Source organism: Ascaphus truei, chromosome 4, assembly GCF_040206685.1.
Source record: "Ascaphus truei isolate aAscTru1 chromosome 4, aAscTru1.hap1, whole genome shotgun sequence".
Lineage (NCBI taxonomy): Eukaryota > Metazoa > Chordata > Amphibia > Anura > Ascaphidae > Ascaphus > Ascaphus truei.
In genome coordinates, this window is record NC_134486.1 from 402,804,898 (window position 1) to 402,830,691 (window position 25,794).

A 25,794-nucleotide genomic window follows, 5' to 3' on the forward strand; every position below is an offset into this window, starting at 1 on the left:
CTCCCAAACTACGCGAGATCTACTATTTAGTGAGCTTTTTCCACCCTCCTTTTTCCATAAGTGGCTGCAAGGATTGTTGTTAATTACCCTATGCTATCACCATGATGTTGTTCTAGTGCTGGACACCGGCAGGTGCATATTGTCCTTACCTCATTGCCTGTGGGACTTTATTTTCCCGTTACACATCTAATAGGTGTGTGGGTTTAATTCAACATCCTAGCCTTATCTGTTGCTGTCTTTGGAGGGGTAATCCGCTTTAAATTCTAGCCAATCATTACAATGTTTTGCTGTGATTTTTGTTTTTGAGCACCATGCAACTCTGTTTTTCTATTAAATGTTTTAGCAGGAAGTAATACAATGAGCATTACCTCTCGTTTTCAATTATGTCCTGTGCAGAGCTATGGTAAACAATTCACGGTTACAATAAATGAACAGAGGTTATACATTCAATTTACAGACATTTCATGGACCGTTACGAGAGATGATTATGGGCATAAGTAACATTTACAGACAGGATTAAAATGGTGTTAGGAGAGGTAGGATAAGCCTGCAATGTGTTGGAGGCCCTGCCTCAAGGAGCTTACAATCTATAAGGCCGCGTAAGTTGAAACATTGGGTACAGGGGATGAGAGGGCTGGGGAGTTTCAGACTGCAGTAGAGCAGCTTTAATAGTACAAACATCAGCGAATGGCAGTAAACGTCTCACACCCGTTGGCTGCGCCAAAGGCTGTCTGCCTTTGGGGCTGCGTAGATGTAGACTGAAGGGGTTCAGAATGAATGCAGTTGTGGTTTGAGAGTCCTTGTTCTCCTGGGTCATTAACATTCCAATGGGTGGGGTTGACAAAACACAGCAATAAGCAAACGTGGATGTTAACCCTTAGCATGCTGGCTCTGGGCAGACAGGAGCAGCTTTCGGGGAACCCTTTCAGGCGTCCACCTTTTGGGGCGACGCAGATGTAGACAAAAGGCTATCAACGTGATTGGAAAGGCTAAACTACCCTCTAGCATAACAATACCCACATATAAAAGTATTTTCTGAAAACACATCCAAAATAATTTAGACATCTCTAGCCACATTTTAAGTCCTATCTTAAAACCCCTGATACTATACACCTCATACATCGACTGTCGCACCTTCCAGACACACTTACCAGAACGCCCTCCTGTCTATGTTCTTCCTATTTACCACTTAGATTGTAAGCTCTTCGGAGCAGGGACTCCTTTTCCTAATGTTACTTTTATGTCTGAAGCGCTTCTTCCCATTGTGCTGTATTTGTTATTTTTTTATTATGTCACGTGTATTGCTGCTGTGAAGTGCTATGTACATTACTTGCACTGGAAGTACTTATGGAAAGGAATACTTATTTTATCTATCGCCCCAAGTACATGGATACCAGATATGAATAGCTTTCCATACTACTTGGCCAAATAAAGGCTCCAAATTAGTAAGACGTTGTAAGGCTCTTTACACCTGAATGTTTCAGGGCTGAACGCAAAAGGTGCTCACAGTCGCTGGGAAAGCAAAACTACTCTAGCATAAAAATATCCTAATTAAAGTATTTATTGTTTACGTGTATACACGATAAGCTGTTAGACGTGGGTAATGTTCTCCCCCAAAAATATTTCTAGCGAGGGCTATTTGTTGAAAACCGTGGTCTTGATATTTGTTTGGCAAGACAAAAGCAGCTACAGTATAGCATAAAAAACACCCCCCACTAACGTGTTTATCTTCTGAAAGTACACACCCAATGAAGTGCCGATTTTATGGGTATTTTGTCTTTCCTACGAGAATATATTGCCGGGAATTAACTCTTCACTACTAAGGCCGTGCTTATAGTGCTGGCGACGGCGACGCGACCGATGACCTCACCCGTCGCATTGGCGAAAGTTGTAATTTGATTTTTAGCGACGTCGCTGGCGACAATGCCAGTGACGTCACTAAAAGGGGCGGGCCGCGCAATTTGATTGGTTTAGAGACAGTCACATGTGGTGGCCGTCTCTAAAAAATCAAATTTACCCGGCTTCAAAATTTTTTGTTGCTCCGTCGCGCTTACTGTAAGCGCTTGCAACGGAGTAAATGTATTTGTTTCGGAGCACCGTCGCAATGCACTATAAGCGCAGCCTTAGGCTGCGGTCCCAGTCATGACTGTGACACGCGCGCCCGGCGGGGGGGTGGGGGGGCGTCGCGTGCACAGCGCTAACAGCGGTCTGCGGGGAGAGGGAGCTTGCGACGGGAGGGGGCGTGGTCGGGGATTTGCGGGGGCGTGGCCATCACGTCACGTGGCTGGTTCGCCCTCATTGGGTGAACCGCCGGTGGGGGCGTGGCCACGCCTCTGTCGCTAGGAGTGAATTCAATTTCCCCTGCCTCCCTGAAAAGCTGTCGTGCAGAGCAGAAGGAAATTGCGCGTCAGGGTAGCAACTGGGACCGAAGGTACTGGGGGCGGAGTTTAATCGCACAGAGCACGCCATGACGTGCGCTGTAGTAATTACTGGGACCGCAGCCTAAGGGTGGTTGTAAGCTATGAGGCTATTGTAATTTTAAAAAATTTGCAATAAAACATTTTAAATCGGGATTTCTGTGTCAGTGTTGTGGTGTATCTTGGCAGACTAGAGCATATAAAAAGTTGAATTTTAAATTCATATTTAATTCATTTTATTTTTTGTAACTTTGCAATGCAGTATGTAAAATGGCTATCCAAATTTTGTCTGGATGAGCTGTTGCTCACCACAAAGCGACATTTTGTCTACTTTAGAAAATATAACATGTAATACATTTTACTTTAACTTTTTGCTTGGTTAATGTTTTTAATGCTGCAAAGTAGCATTAGACAGAATTTGATGCACAGGTAATTTCGTATTTAATTACAGTAACTGAGCAGTAATACACCCAGACACTACTTATATATTGTGAAAGTAGATAATTAGAGGAATCCTGGGATAGGTCACTTTAAGCTGTCTCTCATAAATGTTACTGTACCTTTCTATAACAGATCATTTACATTTTGTCATATACTTTTATGCAATGGTGGAGGTTTTAGCACTACAAATATGGAGTTTATTGTTAACTGATGCAGTATACTACCAATGTCAACCAAGGCTGACTCCATATTTATAAAAAATGTCCCTGTTGGGTCTTTTGAAATAGAAGTGTTGAAATCAATTTGTATATGCAGCGGGCTCTGTAGCTAATTGCCACAAGAAACCATATTAACAGTTTTACTCCCCCGACATTAGAAGTACCCATGATTGACAGGGACTCAGTCCTCTATCAATGGTACTTATAATAATAAAATTGTCTCGGAATTTGTCACTGTGACCCTTTCTCAACCCCCCCCCCCCCCGACTCCCTCAAACCCAAAGAAATATAAATATTACATTTTCCATTTTTGCCTGTCCTTAGAAAAAGTAGAAGCATTGCACACAGCTCACAAAGGGGGTGGGCTCCCCTCTCAATTGTTGGGGTTACCCTCAGAATTATTAACTTCTTCTGATCTTCAGTGATGAATTAGACCCCTCCTATAGCACATAGCATGCGCAGTGCGTACGAGGGGGGGAGGGAAGCACTGCTTTGTGGTGATCAGAAATATGGGTTTAAAAGGTGGAGAAAAATAAAGAGAACTTAAGACCTTAATTTTGAAGAAAAGTGGTGGTGGGGGAAGGAGGGTAGGGGATTGGCTGTAAAGACCCTCCCCCCCTCACCCCCCCCCCCATCTGCGGCAGTGTCCTTGTGGTACACACAATCTCTAAAATGTGTTGTGTGGTTTACTCCCCTGACTCCACTCTACAATAACCCCCCTCCACCCAACAATGATAATCTCCTTCCCCCAGCCACCTTGGGGGAGTAATTTTTTGAGTGGAGGTCCTCTTCCCCCTGGCCACCAATGATTTACAATGCCACTGTGAGGCTGTTGGACATAGAGGGGGCAGCGTGAGAGGATGGACCTCTATTTAAAAAAAAAAATTCTGCTTGCATAGAAGTTGAAAAGAAAAAAAGTTTGTAAATGGAGGGTCCCTCCTTCTCTCCCCCTTGTACTATGATTTCACACCCCCCCCCGCCTCCACCTTGACTGGTGGGGGGGGGAGAAGGGAGGGTTGTCAGTCCTAGGGTGTCAGGGCGAGGTGCAAAAAAAAAGTAACACCTAGTTTCCCCAATGACCTGCACCCTACCACCTCTGTAGTCAGAGTCCTGCAGCTTGGTCTCATTTCCGCGCTCTGACTTCACCCACGGGTGACAGTCTGCTCCCCACGCAGCCCCATTTAAGGCCAATGATCGCAACCCCCCTGGCCATGGAGGAGGTAGAGCATCGATATGAGGGCACTGAAAGGGGGCAAACCCTTTTTGAATAAGTTACTTTTTTTATGGAAGGTCCCTCCTAGCCCCTTGACCCTCCAATGACCACCGATCTCCACCCCACCAAACCACTTCTTTCATGTGTAGATAAGAAACTTCAAACTTTAGGAGCTGATTTAAAGCTGTTCCAGCTTGAGAATATATTATTATTATTATTATTATTATTATATAACACTTGACATTCCTGTTAAGCTAAGCAAATAACATGACCAGTCCTCCTTTAATGACACCTCCCCAGGCAAGACTTGTATTTATTTCTTAGACACATCCGTCTAAATGCACCCCAGATCTGACTCCATACGTGTTAATTAAGGTTGTCGGACACATTGGTGAACTTGTTTTGGCAATCCATAGAAAAACAGGTGATTTTTCAATAGAAATGTAACCTGTGCAGCCTTCCTAGTGTTACTAAACACTGCAATTCATGCTTTGTTTGCATTTTGCATCTGGCTTTACCTTGTGGAAAAATGTGTAATCATTTATTTCGCAGAAAATCCAGCATTTGCAGGTGACAGAAGTGTATGCAGATGTAGCAGATGTGTTTGCATCTTTTTATTGCGTGCATTAAGGAGAAACCCACAAAGAATAACACTTGTGTTAAGGAGCGAGCGCATTACCATTGTTTTCTGTGGCAGTGCGATAAACTGTGCTGTTAATATCGCGTTAGCTGGTGCAATTCCATCTGTGAATGAATCCCTGTATGGGAATGTACTCAGCATGTACATTTATTAAAGCTGCAGTTCAAGCAATATTCTACATTGTGGGTTTTTTTGTTTTGTTTTTAATAATTCAGTTCTGTACTTTGAGAAATACTTGTAGCATTTTTTTAAGACAATATATTCTAATGTAACAAGTATTTGTTTCTATAGCAACCATTTACAAATACACATCCCCTTCCTCTACTGAGACAGGCTCTGGCAACACCCCTTTTGCCCTCTCTCTAGCAGTGTACCAATTGTAACTAGTGCCTGCCTGGTCACATGATCTTGAGAACTTTGCATCTTGGGTAATCTTCTGCAGCCCTATCAGTGATTTTAAAGAACCCCCAAGCCGAATCTTCAGCGATTTGATTACAGGAGAACGGATCAATCGCCAATTTAGCTAATCACTTGTCAGTGTGCAGATTGTATTGATGCAAATATTGAATGGAGAATAAAATTAAAAACGGCAGCTTGAACTGCAGCTTTAAGAGACTGAGCGCATCTTAGGTGAGTCAGAATAATATACAAATATTCATGTGTATTTTTACCTCCTTTCAGCTCTTGAAATCCTGTATACAGCATATGTATGAGTGATACTTGAGCTCTGAAAGGAAATGTTATTATGGAATTTAAACATGCAGTTCAAATACTCCTTATGACCAGACTTAACAGATATATGGAGCATTCCATAGTCTATTTATGATCACAATATACAAATGAGTGCAAAATCACTTATTACATGCCTACTTTATTACATATCTTTTCTGTTTTACACTTCCCTTGTATTTTTCTAGATTTTTGCTACTTATAAATGTTGCCCAAGTTAAGTATATTTAGCAACAGTTTAGCCGTACTGTTTTAACTGTCCGTACTTTTGAATGTTACATTTTGTTAATATTGAGTTATCTAGTTGCTGTATATTAAAGTGACGTTTTGTGTAGGTGCTGGAATTCTGTATGATCGTTAAAACAACGTTGCTTTGTGCAACAAAATCCCCATGAATATGTATTTAATTAAATGTTTAGCATATTACTTTGGTGGCGTACCAAGAGACATACTTTAACCTATTTACTGTATTGTGCAGGCTGCGGTTTCATGTGGGGTATTGAATTCTAGCTGCGAGTGGTTGTCGGCTCTGAGACACACGGTTGTGGTTTTTGCATTTCCCACACGTCGCATTGCAAGTATATTAAGTAGGCAAGGAAACCAGTTCCGTCACTAAAGCCTCTGCTCTCCATTCAAATAGGCTGCGCTCTATGGCTTCACAGTCTTGTATATGTTCCATAAAACATGTGTGCATAGAGTGATGGAGAGGAGGACACAACAGATTTAATAAAAAAGAATCCAACATTTCCGTTGCAACATGCAACCTTTATCAAGGTGTTGCAACCGAAATGTTGGACTTTTTATTTTTTGGCCGATTACGGTTTTTTTCTATTGCACGCTTCATCACTCTATACCAGGTGCGGCCAACTCCAGACCTCAAGGATATCCCTGCTTCAGCACAGGCGGCTTTATCAGTGGCTCTGTCAATGACTAAGCAACCTGTGCTGAAGCAGGGATGGCCTTTAAACCTGACCAGTTGGTAGCCCTTGAGGACTGGAGTTGGCCACCCGTGCTCTATACATACCACTTTCCGTCCAGGAAGGCCTGTTTTAAGCAGGCGCACTGGCATTGCTTGATTGCCTTCATAGTGTGCCTGGGGAACCCCTATTTTGCCAAATAAAACATGTAGGACATATTGAGTGCTATTTGCATTTATTCAACAAGATTGAATATTGAGACGGTTCACTACTCCTATCTTTTTTTGTTTTGTTTTCAGTAACGCTGTATTTACCGAACATAAAATTCTTTGATTGAAAGTGGTGGATACCTCGTATACAGACAAAATATATCACTGTATTTATTGACTAGTTTATGCAAGTATAACATTGTCACATTTCCAAGCAAAATTTCCATATGCACATATTAAAGAATACACATGGTTTAAAGGTTTTATGTACTTCTATTTATTGAGCCTTTAATAAAAAAAAGTATAGCTAAAATAAAAAATTAAGCTATTTGTAAGATTTCAATTGCCAAACTTTTTGTTTTCCAAAATAGAAACCCAGCTGCCCATGAATAGTGACCACCTCCTAGGTCACGGTCTGTCCATTTTGTATACATCTTTCTGACTTCTGTAGGGTTTTAGCTTTCGGATTTATATTTGCCCTAACTGCTTCTGCTGGGAAAAGTATTCCATTTATCTACTGTACCACCGTTTCAGCAAAGAAATAATTAATTCCTTCTTTTTTATCTTCTGGAATATGCTCTCCCATATTATGCTCTCTCTTATGGTTTTCCATTTAAACTCTGAAGATTAGTCCATTGTCATGTGAAAAATGAAAGGGAAAAACAAAAAAAAGTCTAAGATACTTGAAATTACAAAAAACTATTTTCAAGCCTTGTATTTATACAACATGATATCCAGGTCAAAACATGTTTCCCCTAATTGCCTGGTCATGCTCACTAACGTCTTCTTAACTACACATGAGCGAGTCGATTTATCCAAACCTTTTGTTGAGGTAAAGAACAGCAGCAATTTTTCCTTCTAAACGTTCCTATCGCTATTGAGTCTAGTACTAAACCCTAATGTTTTACAAACATCGGAAAATGTTATTTACCTGATTTTGGTCTAAAATATTTGTACTTGTAATCACATATGATGAGTTATAGAAATCCTTCATGGGCAGCCTTCTAATGCAAGCAAAAAACAAAATCCCCTTAGTAATTTTCAAAAATAGAGATACAGTTGGTTAGACCAGCTATTCTCTAACAAGAAGCACACTTGGGCTGCGGCCCTCCTACACGCGCGTAACACTGTGTATGTGTCTCACTGTGTGTGTGTATGGCAGACAGTCTGTGTGGTGGGGGCCGGGGGACATGCAGGGGGGTGTCACTAATGTGAGGTGCAAGGGAGGGTACAGTGATGTCACGTACAAAAGGGGGGAGACTCATGTGAGGTGCAAGGGGGGGAGACTCATGTGAGGTGCAGGGGGGGGGAGAGTTAGGTGACATGCAAGGCGGGGACAGTGATGTGGGAGCCAGGGGAGGGGGAGAGAGATGGAAGGGTGGGGGAGTGATGTGGGGGGCAGGGAGGGGGGGCCGGAGCTGTGAAGAGGGGGGGGGGCGGAGTTTTGAAGGGGAACGGAGTTGTGAACGTGGGGGCCAGCCAGCTGTGAAGGGGGATACATCCCGGGCAACGCCGGGTCTCTCAGCTAGTACATTATATACAAGACATTGCATGCACAGTTAAAGATATGTTATAGGCGTATGTAACAGTTACAGACAAGATTAAAATGTGAGACGGCTTTAGTTTTGAAAGAATTTAGATTGGTGGCGGCTTTCAGCGTCTCCGGTAGGTTGTTCCCGTTGTGGGGTGCGCGGAAAAAGGAGGAGTGGCCACGAACAGTCTTTTGGAGTCAAATCTGAGACGTGCTGCATGTGGTAGGGGTGAGGAGCTTGTTCAGATAGACAGGTATTTGAAGGCAAGACAGGAAAGATGAACTTTGCGCCTAGACTCAAGTGATGACCAATCTAGTTCTTTGAGCATTTTACAGTGATGTGTGTGTAGTTGCAATGGAGGATAACGCGGCATATTGAGTTGTAGAGGGCATCAAGTTTGCTAAGGTGGGTTTGGGGGGCCGTGCCATTTACTATGTCTCCATAGTCTATAATTGGCATCAACATCTGCTGTGCGATGCGCTTTCTGACCAGCTGACTTAGGAAGGATTTGTTCCTTTAAAGTACCCCTAGTTTGGCATACTGTAGGTTTTGGATGTTAGGGTATCAATGTGCAACCCAAATTTGAAATGGGAGTCCAACCATATGCCCAGATATTTGAAGCTAGTAACGGGTTAAGATGGTATTAGAGTTGGTTCTGATCTGGAGCTCCATCATTGGAAGCTTTAGAAATGTAACCTTCGTCCCAAATACCATTGGTACAGTCTGGTCAGTGTTTAAAAACAGTTTGTTTAATATGTGCAAACTGCCCTGTTTATTAGATCATATGCAGAGTAGAAAAACAAGCACTACGTTTGAGGGTACAACCTCCGTTTCTCAGGATATTGTTTCAAAAGCTGACTAAAATACCAGGAACCTTCCCATACTGTAATAGCAACGTATCCTCATGGAAATAAATGATGCCCCATGATTCTTACTGTGCAGTCCCCTACCTGCCTGACAACCAATGCAGACTAATCTCACTTAAATCTGACAGAGAACCATTTGGACTTTTATTGCACGCGCGATTTCCATCCTTATTCCTGCTTTGATAAATCCTGAGTAATAAGTGTCGACAAAGCAAGAAAACATTAAAAGTGCATAATATTTTACATGTTTTATTTGGGCTGGCGGGGCTACACCAGCCTTTCATATAGCGCCTTTTAATCTAAAAGGGGAAACTTCTATGCTCTGCATTTACATCTGCTTATAAATGTGAACAGTGTCTTCAACGTTTCCTTTTGCGCACGGTGCAACCTCAGGCAGGATTTATTTATTTATTTATTTTAAATATCACGGTTCAAATGAGCGTTCCTATAATCAGAGATGGAAGCAAAAGGCTCCCTAGGGCCTAAACATGGAGTCCTGTCATCTATGCTGCACGCAGCCTCTGACAAAGCGCCGGCGAGAGTAAAACTTAGTGGACACTTGAGGAGTTTGATGGGTCTGTCCTGTTAGAAAGTGAGGTCTCTGTTCTGTTTACCTCGGTATATTCCACAGCAGCCAGCAATTCATGCAGGGTATGCTCCACATAGATTGAGGATAAGTGAGCCCACAAGCTAGTTTGGCCAGGCTAATTCAGGGTTTCAAAATGCAAGGTTAAGTTAGGCGATCACAAGAGGTGCTAGCAGATTTATCAGGAGCAGCGTCTGTGTGCGCAGCTTGTCAGCAGTTGGAAGTCAAGTGTATATGTGGAAGGTCTCGGCCCCCACCACATGGCTACACATCCGGGCGGTGAACTGCCCACAGATCAATCACGTGAATACTAGAGCCTCGAGACTAAGCAATGAAGTTTAAAAAAAAAAAAAACTAAAGAGCAGCACAGCGAGAATAAATCCCATGATCTCCACTCTCTGACAGACTGTAACTACTCTGACTTGCGACATAACGGCAACTCCTAAACAATTAATAGCGACTGATTACTATACCAGCTACATTTGATACAATTGTCTATACATCAATAATGTATTGGCTATTGTACAAAAAAAAACACAATTTTTTTTTTTACAATATCGACACAATATTTAGGATTGGGGTTGTTATATTCTTTAATATTTTTGAAGTTCATGTCATTGTGCCCAATTGTTCATTTTAAAGCATGACCTTCAATTTCCTGTGTGTTTTTTTTTTTTAATAAACCAGTTGTATAGTATTGGATACTACTGAATTTATGTCCTGTTTAATGTATTCAGCTTCCCTGGGTTGCTATAGCAACTATTTTTAGGAAGCCACATCCCTTCCTCTTGAAGTAGGCGGTCATATTGCATGCCCTGGGAAGCAGGATCTTTTGCTGATCGATCACGAGAGAACGAAGAGATCGTCAGTTCTGATAATTACTTTGCCGTGTGTCATGTCTGTCCGTGTGTCACAGATACACACTGACACACACAGCCGCGAACATGGGGAGGGGAAGAGGGCAATGACGGCCAAAATCTGGCACCTAAAATTTCTGGCTGGCCCAAGATTTTTAGATTTTTGTCCACCACGGTCTATAATAATAATTTGTAAACTTCATTTAGTGGATTCCATAATAATCTCTACTGGATTAGCAAGCCCCTTCCCTTCACCCCCTTAGGCACGTTCTATAGTGCCGTGCGCGTGCACGGAATTTTAGTTGGCTGACGTTAGTCAGCCTTTCTATAGATGTGCCGCGCGTGCGTGCGCGCGCACGGCAGGGAGCGGGGAGCCGACAGACGGCGGCGAAGATGAAGAAAATCATCTTTTCGCTCCGCTAACGTGTGTGTGTGTGTGTGTGTGTGTGTGTGTGTGTGTGTGTGTATGAGTGTGTGTATGAGTGTGTGTATGTATTTGTGAGTCTACACACATTTAATAAATATATTATTTCTAACAGTTTTTTTTATTTAATAAATAATAAATTACACATATACACACACACACACACACAAACAAACACGGATATACTCAACACTGTATACTCACACACTATACATACAAAAAGCATGCGGCACGCGCATTGGCATAGGCATGCACGGCCGCATGCTGTATAGAACGGCCCTTACATAGGCAAGCACTTAGTTTAAAGATTTTGTAAATACATTTGAGGGTTTCCCACAGAGATGAAGAATGTGGGAGTTATTTTAATATGGAATTGCCACACATTAAGCAAATCACCAAGTTCACATTAAAGCTTTGTTCTTGCGCTTGTAAAATAGCTGCTGAAACATAGGACGCTTTCATTGTAAAGTAGATGCTGGAATGCAATTCTCGCTAATATTTATACTGCTGAAATTTGTCCCACACTTCTTTGCAAGGGAATCGTTTTAGCTTCACCTATTGAAAGACAAGCAGCTATAGCATGTGGTAAAGGCATTTTAATTGTATTGTCTAGGGCAGGCACCTGCATGCACACAATTCTTTCTAACTTAGTTATGTGCTGACATTATGTTTCGGTTTGGTAGAAAATGCAAATTTGGTAACCATCACGCCTAAAAAATAAAAAAAAAGCTCTTGAAAAAAATATATTTCCATATACTTATTCAGCTGAATACTGAATGCAAGTACATTACAATAAAATTGAAATAAATATGCATAAATACTTTTCTACAACATCTACACATCCTAATTATGCCCTCTTTTATATTACATCTAGACAGTGTTTGAAGACAATACAATACACGTGTCCACCAAAAAAGTAAACATTTTCCACCATAGGAAAATTCACAAGACTATTTTAGGTTCCTTGCTTTGGAAACCACCGGAGACTTCTATTGATGAGCCGTATTTACAAGTCATACATGTAAGAGATTTGGGCATGCAAAGTTTGTTACTTAGACTTGTGCCTCCTTAGCTGACAAATTGGCTTTTAGTTCTCACAGAGCCAAAGAGGTTCAACCAGACCTTATGAAAAGAATTGTGCAACGTAAAGGGGCAGTCCCACATAGTGGGCCAGTTGGTTTTCTTGGGGGCCTGTAAATGGGGGAAGTGTTTGTCAGTCAAGTGCCGAGTGGTATATGGCACTCCAGGGCCCCATTATGTAATGGTTACGTCAATGTACCTGCTCGTTTTTTTTTTTTTTGGTACGGGAGAACGCGTTCTGCGCGGACGTAATTTTACCAGGAGGAACGGAGGAAGAGTAGTCGTCCTTCCGTCCTGTCAATGTTATTGCCCATGCGCCCTTATAGCAAAGGGTTAAGCGTTTGATCTCTCAATTTTGCAGGTGATTAAGTGAAATGTTTAACTTTTTTTTTTTTTTTTTTAAGCCTCTTTCTTTTATTAAATTATTACAAATGGTCTCATCTGTTACTGTGACTACCTTTTCAAATTGTTCATCTACACCTTTCTGCTCACCTTTTTGTACGTGTGCAATTTAATCTCCAGGACTCCAAAAAAAAAAAGAAAGTCTCCGGGGAAGGATTAAAAGGGAAGACGGGATTGTCATAGAACGCATAACCAAACAGCAAGAAATTAAACTAATTCATCTTTAGGCATTACATTTTAAAAAGGCTAATTATTGAAGAACACGGCAGCATCAAGAAAGAACTTTTCCCTAAATGCATTTTGGAGGAGATTGCTACTCTTCTTCACGTAGGACCTTTTATGCTTATTAAAAATGATTGGCACCTCTTGCTGTTAATAATAATAATAATATTCCTGATATGCCCAGTTTCTTTAATTCCTTGAACATTATGACTTGTACAGTATGCAAGTATTTTGTTATTTCCAGGATGTTGAAACTATTTCTATGGAGAGAAAGACCAGGCTGTGAGTTTTTAAACATGTTCTTGTAAAACCCATCCCTAAAAAAATCTTTTAAAGCAGCAGAACATGCTGCATTGCGTTTTAACTTCAATTTTTTATTGGTGTTTTCAAGCATACAATATATCACAACCCATTGTAAAGTACACCGTTTCTTTTCCTAATAGAACAATGAACACAGTAATTGAACATGACAGACATTGGGAATTACCTAACACATTAGACGCGACACACCAGACATACATGACATAGGGCCTGGGGGGAAGAGGAGGGGGGGGTAGGAGGAATCATTGTGCGAAGGGGAGCTATGGTGCCGACCGCTGAGGCTTTTTGGATCCGTCTTGGGTTCCTGTGGTGCCCTGTTCCATCATTGTCCCGGTGGGTTTCCGCCTGTGCCCTGCTTTTCTGTACTCTTTGTGTGATCGGGGCTGTCGTCTGTTTTCTGCCTACCTGTCCGTCGCTATGTGGTGTCGTGTCTCTTTGCCCTCAAAGGAGAACGCATTTGTTACTATCATTGGAATATTGCTGTGGTATTTACCCCTGGGATATCTGTCTATGCCAGCCATGGCGTCCAGACTTTTAGAAAGTTTTCGCCGGTGTCAGTAACTAGACTTGTTAATTGTTCCATCCGACAGACATGCCAAATCCTATTTCTAATTTTGGGGATGATTGGTACTTCCTGTTGCTTCCATAATGCTGCGATCTCGCATCTCGTGGCTGTCGCCAAGTGCGCGATCAATTTATGCGTCGCATTTGATATACCCTGGATCCGCCTGCCCAGAAGGAACACCCACGGGTCCAGGGGGATCTCCAAGCCGAGAATCCTCTGTAGCCAATCTCGAATTTGTTCCCAAACCGTGGCCACTCTGTTGCAGGACCACAGCATGTGTTGCAAATCTCCCACCTCCCCACACTGCTTTGGACAGAGAGGGGAGTAGCCCCTGACAAATTTAGCTAACCTTAACGGGCTGTAATACCAGCGCATAAGGACTTTATATGCGTTCTCCTTTAATGTGGTGCATATTGAACTTTTCGCCGCTCCCTTTATGATCTCGTCCCATTCCTCGTCCTCTAGCGTCTCGCCTAAGTCTGATTCCCACTGTCTAATGTACATGAGTCGTTGGTCATTGGGGGTCTCTGGACAGATCACTTCCCTGTACATTCTAGATGTCAGTCCCCTTGTGTCCGTTCCCCTAGAACACAGCTGCTCGAAATTTGTTCTTGCAGGTCTGATTGGGGTTTTGTTATAGAAATCTCTGATCTGAAGGTATCTAAAAAATTCCTTATTTGATATCGCCTTTGTGGACTTAATTTGGTCAAATGTTTGTATATATTTTCTGCCCTCCAGATCCTTGAGCCGTGTAATACCCGACTGTTCCCAAACTAGCAAATTATTTCTATTCATCCCTGGAGCGAAGTCTGGATTGCCAATAATCGGTGTCATAAGTGAGTCCTTGGAGGTTAGATTGCATCCGAATTTAGTGGCCTCCCATACCTTTAGTGAACTGACTTATGGTCTGAAGTGGCGTGCCCATCCTGATTAATCCTCTCTTGGGTATCCAGATCAAATTGTGTATATCGATAGGTGCACAACAGCGTTTCTCTAATTCTCCCCATCTCCTTAGGTGTGGGTCCATGTGCCATTGTGTAATTTGACTTAGTTGGGCCGCTTTGTAGTAAGCTATCAAGCAAGGTACCGTTAGTCCTCCTCTTATGGTGGGTCTCTTTAAGATCCCTTTTGCAATTCTTGGGTTTCTCTTATTCCATATGAATTTCATAATTTGGGACTGTAGAGAGAGGATGTCTGCCGTTACTATAGGTATAGGTAGACTCTGGAAAAGATATAACATCTTTGGGAGGAGGTTCTTTTTCACGCTATGAATCCTCCCAATCCACGAGATACTGCCTTTCATCCATGTTCTGAGATCCTCTCTCAAAGTCTTAATTAACCTGGAAAAATTGGCTTTGTATATCGTTTTGTAGTCCCGTGTAATATATACCCCTAAATATTTGATTGCGGAGGGTTGCCATTTGAAATTAAAGTTTATTTCTATCAATTTCTCCACCTCTTTGGGTAGATTTATGTTGAGGGCTTCCGATTTGGTCTGATTGATTTTAAAGCCCGAGATTTGGTTGAATTTACTTAAGATCCCGAATACATTGGGCAGGGATGTGAGAGGCTTTGACAGCGTCAAAATGACTTCATCTGCATACAGGGCTATTTTGTGTAGTTGATCACCAATCGAAATTCCTGCTATGTCTGGGCTATGTCTGATGTGGGCTGCAAGGGGCTCAATACAAAGGGCAAACAACAGTAGGGACAGCGGGCACCCCTGTCTTGTTCCGCTTCTAATGTTAAATTGCTCGGAGGGGAATCCCTGGTGTCTCACCCGTGCCGTTGGACCATCGTATAGTGCCATAATGGCTTTTAGGAGGCGTCCTTCAAAACCAAACTCCCCAAGCGTTGCTGTTAGGTAGGGCCAGTCTATTCTATCGAAGGCTTTTTCAGCGTCCAGACTTAACACCATGGAGTGAATATTTTTCTGCTTGGCCAGGTCAATTAAATCAATTATTCTCCTGGTGTTGTCTGCCGCTTGCCTACCCCCGATAAACCCTACTTGATCCGTATGAATCAGCCTGGGAAGAACATTAACCACTCTGTTGGCTATGAGTTTGGAGTATATTTTAATGTCGGAATTAATCAGAGATATAGGCCGGTAGCTCTTACAGTCTGCCGGGTCCTTTCCAGGTTTGTGGATCACTGAAATTGAGGCTTGTAGCATTTGAGTTGGGAAGGAGGCCCCCACTAGGATCTCATTAAATAATCTTAACATGTGGGGGCTAATAATTTCAGATATTTTTTGTAATACAGGTTCGAGAAGCCGTCCGGCCCCGGGGCCTTAGCTGGTTTTAGGTTCTTAATTACCTCTGATAGCTCTTCTAACATGAAGTCAGCCTGTAGTGCTTATCTCTCTCCCCTGCTCAATGTGGGTAGTTTTGCCTCTTTCAGAAATGTTTGTAACATCTCTTGTGTTTTTAGGTTGTGGGTGACTTTATCTCCATTATATAGTTTTTCATAGTAAGTTTTAAATCCTTCTACTATTTTCCCAGGAATGGATGTCAGTACCCCGACTCTGGGTCCGTATCGCGTGAATGTGGGACTTTGGAAGCTTATTTTTTAGCTTGTTGGCAAGTAGGGTATCTGGCTTGTTGTTAGCTTTTTCATAAAATTTGCATTTAGACCAAGTCCTTTCCTTCTCTGCATGGGAGGAGAGCAGGAGATTGAGCTTTGTTTTGGTATCTAGTAATTGTTTCAGGATATGATCCTGCTTGCTCGCTTTATGAATGGCTGAGAGGTCTGCTAATTGTTTTTCTAACTCTCTTATCTTTTTCTCTCATTCCCTTTGTCGTTTGGCGGCCAAATTAATTAGTATCCCCCTGAGGGTTGCCTTATGGGCTTCCCACAGCGTGGAGTGTGTGTCTACACTCCCCTCATTCTCCAGAAAATATTCTTTGATTTTTTTCCCCCACCTCTCTTTCTAAATCCGGTATTTTTAAAAGGATCTCATTTAGTTTCCAATTCGCTCTAGGTCTGTCTAGCGGAATTAAGGTGCATCGCTCTATAGATGCATGGTCAGACCATGAAATATCATGTATCTCTGAGCGAGTGACCCCAGGAACCAATCTATTAGACACAAGGAAGTAATCTATCCTGCTGTAACTGTTGTGAGGGTGGGAGTAGAACGTGTATTCCTTCACTCCCTGGTGTTGTTCCCTCTAGATATCCAAGAGTTGGCAGTGTTTCAACCCTTTTGATATTGTTAGTAAGTCCTGTCTCTGGGCCTTGTTAGTGTTAGAACATCTGTCCAGGTCAGTGTTAAGTGCTCGGTTCAAGTCTCCTGCCAATATGATATTGCCTTTCACTACTTTGTGTAACTTGCAAAAAAATACATTGAAAAAGTCTGTGGAAGATTCGCATGGGGCGTATACTGTCGCCAGAGTGATGGGGTGGGCTTGGATAGTCCCGGTTACTATTATGTACCGTCCCTCCCTGTCCGTGTGTGTTCTGTCAGCTATGAATGGTAGTCTGTTATGGATTAAGATGGCTACCCCTCTTTTTTAACTTGTGCCGAGGACAAGAAACTCGTCCTGAAATCTTTATCCAGAAACTTGGGCCTATTATTCCTTGAAAAGTGTGTCTCTTGCATAAACAGAATTTCTGCCCCCTTCCGCTTGTAGTCCCTGAATGCAACCCTTCTTTTAGCTGGGCTGTTGAAACCCTTAACGTTGTGTGAAATTAAGACTATTTCCTTACTCATTTGTGAACTTCTGCCTTTTGATCTGTCGTAATCTTATGGGTCTCGCATGTATCTGATCCTCTCCGCTTCCTCTTTTTTCACTCCTCCTGACCCTCCTCCCTGAGGAAACAATGAATGGGGAACACACAAATGGGGGAACCTGGGGGAACATAAACACAAGACATTTCACATAGAATGGCATTTCTCGGCGCCTCCTCTTTCCTCCTCTGGCTCCGAGTCTGCTGCCTTTGAACTTCAGCCCGGTCTGCGGGGCTAGTTCCGACATCCTGGAGTGTGTGTAGTCTCCTCCGGATGCGATGGCTCCAAGGACTTCGTTAGGCCAGTGAAGAGCCTCCCTCCTCACTCCTAACGTGCGGCCCAAGCGGACTTTGGAGTAGGACCTCCCTCTACTCCTGCCCCGCTCTACAACTTAAGCTTTAAACTAAAACCACGTATAAACTTATTGATCCCACCCTAAAACCCTTGATCCACCACCGTTGCTCCTGAATCCTGCACCTTCCTCCCTGGTCTTTCCTTCTCACCTGGACCCCCTGTCGCTTTGGTGCTCGTTGCTACGATCGTTGTTGCTTCCGACTTTCTGCTCCTTGCCTAGCTTCCCTTCTAGCTTTGTCTCATTCCAGCTCCCATATTTCACTCTAACTAGTCCAGCCTCTTCCTCTCTAACGTTACCCATCCCTTCCCTTATGCTACCCTTCTATCTACCTACTTGACCCTTCTGTACACCTGCTGCCTCCCTGCCTTAACTTCCTCCTACTCTCATCATTCTCCGCCCCGCCTAATCACTTCCCCAGCTCTTACTTCCTTACTCCCCTTCCTCCTTATCCCCTTACCTGCCTATCTCTCTTCCTCAGCTCCCCTTTCCGCCTAACCTACTCTATCCTTCATTATCATCTTCCGCTGTTCTTTCCGCTGTGTACTGCCTCTCCTACCTTCTTCCCTCCCTACTCCACTATTACTATTCCCTTCCTATCTCCCGTTTCTTCCCTCTTGCCTCCGCTACTCTCTCCCGCCAGCCTCTTCCCCTTCCCCAAGGCAAAAAGCCGGTTCGGCATTGTTCGGCCACCTCTGGGTTCCTTCTCCTCATCGCCTCTCTCCCCGTCTGACATCTTCCGCGCCCGCCTTGTACTCCCGTGACTGCCACCTCCAAGATGGCGTCCGATCTTCCGACTCGGGGTGATGACGTCCTTCCGGTCCGTCGCCATTTTGGATTCTGTTTCTCGACCGGACGGAGGTGTTCGCGCTCTCTCCAGGTTCCCGCCATCCTTTACCTTCCTGCTCCTGCGGTTCACCGTGGATCCAGGGATGCCTCCATCTGCACCGCCATCTTTTCGGACCACGTTTTCATTACCTTGGGATTGAAGGCCAGCGATTCCAGGTTCACTTATTTCTTTTGCAGGTCGCGGTTAGTGAATCTTTGGTGGCGTGTGTTTATCACCTTAGAACTGGCTGATATGTAGCACAACACATCTGTAACTGCTGGGATCATTTCAAACTTGGTAACAGAGTAAATACCGAACTTTCTCGCTCTTGGAGCTTTGGGGCTTTGCGACCAGATTGGGTCCAGGTTTGGCTCTCTGGGGCTCGTGTGTGCGGGGGCCTCCCCTAGCCCTAACTTGTGCATGAAGGCAGGGCCTTCCTCCGGCTCCCTCATGATCAGAGTCTTGCCGCCCCTTGTTACCGACAGGCCAAAGGGGAAGGTCCACCGGTATCTCACGCCATTGTCTCAGTGCTTTGGTTATTGGGCCTAAGTTCTAGCTCCGGTAACACTGGCTAGACGGAAGAACTTGGAATATCAGTAAGTGGGCCCCTTCAAACTCCACTGCTGGCAGTGGCCTCATTTTTTGGAGCACTGCCTCCTTTGTCCGATAGTGGTGCAGCCTGATCACTATATCCCTATAGGGCCTGGCTGTTGTTTTCTTCCTCCTCTCCGTCTGGCTCCGTCTCCGAGCCCACGTTTGAAATCGGCGCCATTTCTGACTCCGCGCTGCTCGGCTGAGCTCTGCCAAAATATTCGGGCAGCCCCTTCTTCTTTGTGACTCGCAATCCTCTTTTGGACATCCTGGACTGTTGTGTGTTCTAGCCGTGCTGTGTGTTGTGTATTTTACTCTTTTCTGTGGGTTTTTTTTATCGTTTATTACTTGAGCGAGGCACGGAGCATTAAACCTATGCGTCCATACTCCTTGCCGTCGCGCATGCGCCTCCTGCATTGCGTTTTAAAAGAAAATATTCTTTAATTACAGTTTTGAAGTGGTGGGTCTCCGGGAACTGAACTGTTAATTTGAGCTCCGGGGACACCCTGCTTCCAGCGATAATTACCTCGGTAGCGGTGCCGGTATCTCAGCAGTCAGACAAACTGTGCGCCTAACATAATGGCGGAGTTTAAATGTCCCGTGTCATGCCGGCCAATAGGAAGCCGAGACATTATGCGTTGCCACCTCCTATTGGCCTTCGTGACCGAGACATTTAAACTTTGCAGGGATAGCGACACTGCTATGGAGGTAGTTCAGGTCTGAAGACCCCCTGCTTCATACCCGTAATAAATAAAATAAAACGCAATGCCGCCTGTTCTGATGCTTTACAGTAGTGTGTGTGTGTGTGTGTGTGTGTGTGTGTGTGTGTGTGTGTGTGTGTGTGTGTGTGTGTGTGTGTGTGTGTGTGTAGTGATTGAAAAATCACCCACAAATCTACTTGCCGAACCAAAAAATCTACTCGCCACCTAGTCCCGCCCTGCCTGCCATGAGGAGGTCGCCACGGGGTCAAATCCAGTCGCCACGCCCCTGTAGGTGAATGGATTTGTCGAACACTGTATATATACTGTATATGGTCTCTCGACGTTCTCCCTACCTACCAATTAGACTGTAAGCTCCTCGGAGCAGGGACTCCTCTTCCTTAATGTTACTTTTATGTCTAAAGCACTTATTCCCATGCTCTGTTATTTATTTGATTACCACATGTAATACTACTGTGAAGCGCTATGTACATTAATGGCACTATATAAATAAAGACATACAATACAATATGTGTATATATATATAATTTCTAAACAGCAGATGCCTAGTTTTCAGCAAATGCAGGAAATACTGCAGACTTTGTTGAAAAGTAGCAGAGCAGAAATTAAGCAGCCCAAAGAAGACATTTTATGCTAAGGGGAAAAGTGACACTTGGTCAGCAGTAATCTTTTCTATCCTAAATACCCCTGTATTTTCCTAGGACCGTGTGTGTTGTGTGTGTTGTGTGTGTTGTGTGTGTTGTGTGTGTTTTGGTAGAGGGGAATGCAGCAGTAATTCCCAGGTGACTAAGACTGACCTTTAAAGGACTTTACAAAACTCCTAATGGCGACCACTATTATTAGTCTCTGCAAATTTTTTTTGCTTCTGTTCTCCAAAATCTAAAACTGCTAGAGAGACGACTGCATCTTTTGACCTGCGCAGAGCGGAAGAGAAATCACGAAGACATGCACTCGCTAATCAGAGCAGAATTTGTCACCTTTTTTATTCTGGAGTCACCGTGCTTCAGAGAACGCATGATCAGTACTAAAATACACAGTACAATAGATAAGTGACTCACACAACCAGAAAAAGCAGGTACAATACTTTGAAAATGAGGCTAACACCAGCATGTGGTTCCTGGAAAAAAACATGTAAATTAAGGGCTTACAGAGAGAGGCGCAGTCGAGTAATGGCAGTAAAATGCTTAAATTAAATCTGGGAATCCTTTTTTTGTGTGTGTGTATTTACAAGGACTCTGAATTGGAGGGAGTGAATTGAAATTCTGTTTGTTCCACCCCACTGATAAGGTAATTAGATTCACTTCCACTCAACGTCAAGTTACTAGTTCTGAAACCGTACAGGATAATGAAAATAAAAAGCGAAAGAAAACTAAACTTTAGATTTCAAACATCCGTAGGTTTTATTTTGAAGGGCTTTAACCCTTTCTGTGCCGAAGCGGCTGCGTTATCGCAACATCCCTGTTGTGATCAAACTCAAACCCGCGCGCGTCCTATAGAACGGTAAACACTCTCCCCTAAAAAAAGGCCAAAGACTATCCTGGAACGTCACAACGTCTCCCAGATTGCCGGGGTGTCGCAACGTGCAGGGAAGATCACCAGGTCACAGAGGCACTTCGTTTATAGAGGGTAAAAAAAGTTACGAACCACTCAACAATATTGCAACGTTAAAGAACCCATGAGTGTATCTCAATTTGATTTCAAAATTACTTCACAGCAGGCATCGGTTATAATGTCATTGCCAGTAGTTGAGATCGGTCCTATATGGGCTTGCATGTTTAAATGAAGCACCAAGGAAAGCAGGGTTGCACACTAAGGCTAAGGCCCCGCTCCCAGAGTCAGCGCACCTGCGCTGCTGACAGGCGGTGCGCTGAGATACACAGACCGCGATCTGCGGTCTGTAGGGAGCGGGAGCGGGAGGTGGGAGGTTTGATCGGGAGGTGGGCGGGAGGTGGGCGGTTTGACAGGGAGGTGGGCGGGAGGTGGGCGGTTTGACAGGGAGGGGGGGCGTGGCTTGAGCGGAGGGACCCGCTACTCTCCCCCCCCTCCCTCCACGGACTCGGGCTGGAGCTGGAGCTGGAAGGTAAGTTTAAACATACACACGCAGGCACTCATTCATACACGCGCACACACACACACAGGCAGGCACTCACGCACTCATACACACACACACACGCGCGCACACACAGGCAGGCACTCACGCACTCATACACACACACACACAGACAGAGGCAGGCACTCGGGCACACACACACACACAGACAGGCACTCACGCACTCAGACACATACACACACAGACAGGCACGCACTCAGACACACACACAGAGAAAGGCACTCACCTGCTTTCACTCCACACTCCTCCCCGCTCCCCGAAGCCTCTCCTCCTCCCGAAGCCTCCCCTCCCCATTGGCTCACAGCCACACACGTCACGCGTCAAAGCTAGAAAACACCATTCTCTGGTGTCTCCAGCGGCTGACGCGCTACAGCGTGTAGTGCTCTGTGCAGCCAGGGGGGACCGGGACCGGCTCGCGAGGATTCCCCTGCTGGTGGGGAACTCGCGACCCGCCGCCCGCGCCAACGAGCGCAGCGGGACCGAGGCCTGAGCATTGTGTTGCTACAATGCCAATTGAGCTGGTGTCATTGTTTTTCTGCTACTCTTGAAGCATCCTGTATCTATCCAGTGAATGGTTTGTGTGTTTCCCCTCTGTGCCTCTGTTCGGCAGAAGTGGGAAAACAGTGAAAGGATATTTCAGAAGCTGTGGTGTCTGCAGAGAGAGGCCGCAGTCGTGACCTTTTTGATTAATCCCCATACGCAAGAAGTACACAGTGCTTCTATGTCATCTAATAAAAGCAAAACTGAAATGACTCCATTATAATCAGGGAGTCGTATAAAGGATCTTCCCAGATCCCAACTAGAGAATGGAGATCATACATTTTATAAACCACAGAAAAACATCACTCCCCCCCCCCCCCCACCATTTGCCCTTTTATTTAAAACAATACATTGTCATTCCAATACAACCAATAGTATATTCCTTTGTTGTAGTTTTCAAATTCATCTTTCATTTGTTTGCAATTCTGCCAGCACCATCAATATGATATCATTTCTGCTGCAATTTGTTTTCCCTATGCTGAATAGTTTATTTTTTTTTTATTTTCTGGTATTTACATTTTCTTTCCCATTGTGAAAGCATACAATACTTTTGGCACAATCTTGCAATTTGAATTCAAAGCCGCACACCACATTCCCAAGTCTATTAAGGTCACTAAGCAGCAAACAATGTTTATTGAAAGGTGAGATCAATAAAAATAAATGTAAAAAGTTACTCTGCACACGTGACATGGATATAGGCAATATATAACACAGCGGTGCGCAATCTGTGGGGCGCGACCCCCAGGGGGGGCGCGAGACTGCCGACGGGGGGCGCGGGGTTTACAGAGGCCCCGCGCGCTTCCCGAAGGCACTTAAATTAAGTGCCGGGGGAGCTGCAGGGCCTCTGTAAACCATACTTACCCGTGGCTCCGGCGGCTTCCTCCCGGCGTCGCCATGGCAACGCGGCGTCAAAATGACGCTGCGAGGTCATGTGACGTCACGTTGCTATGGCAACGTGACGTCATTACGCCGGTGCGAGGGTAAGTTGGGGTTGGGGGGGCGCGGGAGTGAGGGGACAGCCGGCAGGGGGGCGCAGGGAAAAAAGTTTGCGCCCCCCTGATATAACACATACATGTACGATATACGCATACATGCAAAAATATCTGGAATACACGCACGATTAAACTTGCTACAAGTCATAAAAAGTTGGCACTTTTTTTGTTTGTTTTTTTGTTCAAATCTGAAAGATATTTTTCTACACTTTTGAATGTATCTTTTGAGGAAAAAAAACGTATGTTGCAAGATTACACGTATGTTTGCCTTCTAATTGGATGGTTCCTAGTCGTTCACAACAGAAATGAGGGACCAAATTAAATGTAATGCAATATTTTGACCCCTTTTTTTTGTTTTTTTTCACTGTGAACCGTACCAACCTTTACTTTGCCCTGGTTTACAATTGTAACTAATAATTTAAAAATACGTATGTCCAGTATGTGGTTTTACCACCCAAAACATGTCACTGCCATTAGGGCATGTTATTCCTGAGAGGGACTATTCCTTTAAAGGAGCAATCCAAGCGGGCTATTTTTTATTTTTTTAAACATCGTATTGAAGCGGGGGGGGGGGGGGTTCTGGAGCGGAGTCCCATTTATTTCAGCTCCAGGGGACCCCCTGCTTCCAGAGATACTTATCTCTCTCCTCTCTCCTCTCTCCTCTCTCTGCTTTTTAAAGCTCCTGCGTCATGCGGGCCAGTAGGAAGCTGCACCAGGTGACATCGCGGCTTCCTATTGGCCTGTAAGGCGTAGGAACTTTGAAAGGCGACCGTTGCATGCTTCCTACTAGCTGAGCCGCTACTGCCGGTCCCTATGGAGGTAAGTATCTCGGGAAGCAGGGAATCCCCAGAGCTGGAATGAATGGCGTTCAGCTCCAGAGACTCGCTGCTTCAATCCTGTTACAAAGAAATTACAAATCCCCAGCTTAGTTTGCCTCTTTAAAGCCTCGTTGCCGCTTTGACATTGGTCATATGTTTTGTGTGCCTTATTTTTGTCCCCTTTCCTCCTGATCACATTGGGATATCCTTTATTACTTATTATTATTATTATTATTATTATTATTATTATTATTATTTGGATCAAATCCTGATATTTGCATCTCCCATAGAACTGATTTTCTAAACTTCTTGGATCCTCCTCACTTCAACTTTGAAACCATTTTGCACATTACCTCTGTTATTAAAAATTGTATTTTAATGTATGAGCCTTAAATAGCCTTTCCTGTAACAGTGGTTATTGTGTTTTTATTTATTTTATAGTACAATCCTGACCCAGACTCTGCCTAAATTTACAAAGCTACTTGAAGCAGCAGCCCAAGCTGCCATTTTGTTTGGTTTTCCCCCTTTAATATGTGCATCAATACAATCCACACAATAAATAATTAGCTAAGTTCCCGATCGATCGGCAAAGATTCGGCTCGGGTGTTCACTAAATGCCTGTGGAGGAGTATTAACTCAGTATCTGTGACTTTGTAAATGGTTGCTATAGAAACAAAAAAGACTTGTTATATTATAATACATAAAAAATGTAATTCAGAGTTTTAAAAAATGCTAGAAGTATTTTCTCATTACAGAACTGATTTATATATTAAAAAAAAGTATGATTTTGCTTGGTCTGCAGCTTTAAGGTTTCTTAAATTATGAAACCAAAGCGTTTACGAAGATGAATCTTGTTACACGAAGCATACACTATCACTATTTTGCAACTCCAAAATATGTTGCTAAATGTGATTTAAGATTTCACAAGTGGTTGTATGCCCTCTAGCTCTGCAGAAACCAGGAATAGTTTAAGGATGTAGTATAAGAGAAGCAAAAGATGGGAGTTGTTTCCTCTATTGCTATTGTTAGTTGGATGTTGTTGTAATCGCCTAATGCAAATACCATATGAATCGAAAACAAATACATTTCTACTGCATTGTTCTTCCCAGTTACATACATTTGCCTCATAAACTGCTTGGTCTGGCACACTTATGTATTGAATGTCAAAGTTTGGGTTTAAAAACCAAGCAGGACTGCAAGCCTGGTTATATACAGTAAATACATTAAATGTTAATTTAAGAAAATATTGATACTTTTGCATTTTTATCCCCAGTAAGATCTAATAACTTGGCCACTATTTAGCACGGATTTGCTTAGTAATCTTTTTGTAACCACATTTGTTTCATATCTATTATTGCACTTCATGCAGACCATATTTGGTCTTACTACTTACCTAATCCAATGTTTTGATGTCGTTGCTGGTTTGCTTTTCACTTGTAGTAAGCACTCGTTTAGTTACATAAAACAGTTTGTGTAA

The 25,794-nt window shown here is 43.5% G+C and overlaps 1 protein-coding gene across 3 annotated transcripts in view; it reads left to right on the forward strand.

The window, feature by feature from the left end:
* Positions 1-25,794, forward strand: part of EXTL3 (exostosin like glycosyltransferase 3) — a 67,704-nt gene that overhangs the window by 28,580 nt on the left and 13,330 nt on the right. The gene's annotated exons all lie outside the window — the stretch shown is intronic.